This window comes from Felis catus, chromosome B2, assembly GCF_018350175.1.
Source record: "Felis catus isolate Fca126 chromosome B2, F.catus_Fca126_mat1.0, whole genome shotgun sequence".
NCBI classification, from domain to species: Eukaryota; Metazoa; Chordata; class Mammalia; order Carnivora; family Felidae; genus Felis; species Felis catus.
This window is the reverse complement of record NC_058372.1, coordinates 114148885-114151945: the sequence shown is the minus strand read 5'-3', so window position 1 is coordinate 114151945 and position 3061 is coordinate 114148885. Positions and strand designations below refer to the sequence as shown.

At 35.7% G+C, this 3061-nt stretch overlaps 1 pseudogene; it reads left to right on the top strand.

The window, feature by feature from the left end:
• Positions 1-640: 640 nt before the first annotated feature.
• Positions 641-2141, top strand: LOC101091371 (annotated as a pseudogene).
• Positions 2142-3061: the final 920 nt, after the last annotated feature.

Genomic DNA, 3061 nt, shown 5'->3' with positions numbered 1-3061 from the left:
AGTGGTTACAGCAAAACCACAAATTATTATTGCTATTAGTTTTAATATAGGCTAGTTTTTATATTCCTAGTGCCTTACAATTTAATAAAAATGAATTATAAGAATGAGTCTAGCCACTTGTAATTTTGCTTTACTTTCAACTTTGCAAAAAGTATAGTAACGTGTATGTAAATATATTTTATATAGATATAATATTTATAAACATTAAAAAAATTTTATAGGTCAAATAACTTAATAAATGTAGCAAGTTAAACCAACTAACAACCTAAATATTTTTGTTGGAGTGGCAATTTGAGTGTGCTTCTCTGATGGTCTGTTTCCAAAGATAACTGCCTACTTTAAGTTCCTTTAGGGCAGGGATTTTGTTTTATTCATCATTTGGTACTCTGTGGTAAGGAAAGTGCTTTAAATATAGTAGGTGATCAATGACTTTTATTGCACGAATAGAAGAGAGTAAACAATTATAAACTAAAAGGAAATTAGTTTCAAATGTAAATTCTAGGGGAACACTTCCATTGATAGAAATGAGAATCCTGCTTCTTACCCAGGACCCTATCATGCAGTCTTGAAGAAATGAAAACTGTGAATTCTAATATGTAATTATTGAAATAAACATTTCATCTTTTTTGTGACACCAAGTTAATAAGTAAGCACAAAAATCTGGTCTTGGACAATTTTGGTGTGGCCAGGAAGATAGCTTGACTCTTAACAGGGATTAGTTGGGATAGGCACACTATTTCCCATTGTCTCTCAAACCTTAGTCCTTTCCTCTGAGCTCGGAACAGCCTTTTTGGCGATAATGCCTTTGTTTTTGAGTAGGAGGACTTGTTAGACCACAAACTTCCAGACTCAATTTTTGTATATCCTGATGAAAATTCTCAAATTTCTCCACTGAATGTAAACATATGTGCAATGTGTTTAAATTGAAACTTACTGAGTTTTGGCAAAATTTCCCTCAAGTGAATAGGGTGGTGCATTTGTATTGATCGAGTTGTTTGGGACATTAAAGTGATAAGACACAATAATCTAAATTTGGGATATACTAGTATGTCTGCCTCAGGCCATGACCTGTCCTGTCACTTTTGCTCCTTCTGGATTTCTCTGGAATTTGCCCTTTTTGCCTATTTGTCTGACATTTGACTTAAATCCCTTCATTTTGTTGTTTCTTTTGTATTTACATATTATGACCTTTCACCCTCTCCATTTGCATCTTTCTCAAACTATATTCCAGGGTGGATTCCCCAATCTAGATATAATGCTGATAACATTAAAAAAAATGAATTAAACTCTTTTGTCTGGGCTGCTGACATGCCATCCAGACTGGGGAAGACCCAGAAACTTTGGGGCCACGTGAACCACGGCCACAGCCAAATTGGCAAGCACTGGAATCACCCGAGAGGCTGAGGTAATCCTGGTGGCATGCATCACCACAGGATCAACGTTGGCAAATATCACCCAGGTTACTTTGGAGAAGTTGGCATGAGGCATTACGACTTAAGGAAGAACCAGAACTTCCGCCCAACTGACTGACATCCTTGATGAACTGTGAACCTTGGTCAGTGAGCAGACAAGGGTAAATGCTGTCAAAAACAAGAATGGAGCTGCGCCTATCATTGATGTGGTGCGATCAGGCTACTATAAAGTTTGGGGAAAGGGAAAGCTATCAAAATGGCCTGTCATCATGAAGGCCAAATTCGTCAGTAGAAGAGCCAAGGGGAAGATTAAGGATGCCTGTATGTTGGCTTGAAGCCACATGGAGGGAGTTTCATTAAATTCTAACAAGTGCTTTTCAAAAAAGTAAATGGATTAAAAAAGTTCCAAGGGACCTCATAAAAAGCACCATGTAGATATGGTTCATTCCCAGAGTTTTTAACAAAAGGCTTACAATCCTGATCTAGACAAATGTAGATATGACAACTGAAAAACAATAGGTTGATATAATACAATTATAAATTATTACTATTTGAACCTAGCAAATGAACATCTTGAGTACATAAATAAAAATGAACTGCAAATTGGAGTAGAAATCAAGGATAACTGAGGTTATCCTTTGAAACTCAGAGTCAAAGGGGAAAATTCATAGGATTTCTTTTTTTTTAACTATCTCAGTAGTTTTTTTCTTTACTATTAATTTTATTTTTTAATTAACATCCAAATTAGTTAGCATATAGTGCAACAATGATTTCAAGAGTAGATTCCTTATTGCCCCTTACCCATTTAGCCCATCCCCCCTCCCACAACCCCTCCAGTAACCCTCTGTTTGTTCTCCATATTTAAGAGTCTCTTATGTTTTGTCCCCCTCCCTGTTTTTATATTATTTTTGCTTCCCTTCCCTTGTGTTCATCTGTTCTCTGTCTGAAAGTCCTCATATGAGTGAAGTCATATGATATTTGTCTTTTTCTGACTAATTTTGCTTAGCATAATACACTCTAGTTCCATCCACATAGTTGCAAACGGCAAGATTTCATTTTTTTGAAGCCAAGTAATACTCCATTGTGTGTGTATATATATATACATATACACATATACTTATACATATGTATATATATATATATACACATATATATATACATACATACACACACACACACATATATATATATGTATATATATATATATATATATATATATATATACATACACACACCACATCTTTTTTATCCATTTATCCATCGATGGACATTTGGGCTCTTTCCATACTTTGGCTATTGTTGATAGTGCTGCTATAAACATGGGGGTGCATGTGTCCCTTCAAAACAGCATTATCCCATGGATAAATACCTAGTATTGCAATCGCTGGGTCGTAGGGTAGTTCTATATATTTTTAATTTTTTGAGGGACTTCCATGCTGTTTTCCAGAGTGGCTGCACCAGCTTGCATTCCCACCAGCAATACAAAAGAGATTCTCTTTCTCCGCATCCTCACCAACATCTGTTGTAGCCTGAGTTGCTAATGTTAGCCATTCTGACAGGTGTAAGGTGGTATCTCATTGTGGTTTTGATTTGTATTTCCCTGATGATGAGTAATGTTGAGCATTTTTTCATGTTGGTTGGCCATCTGG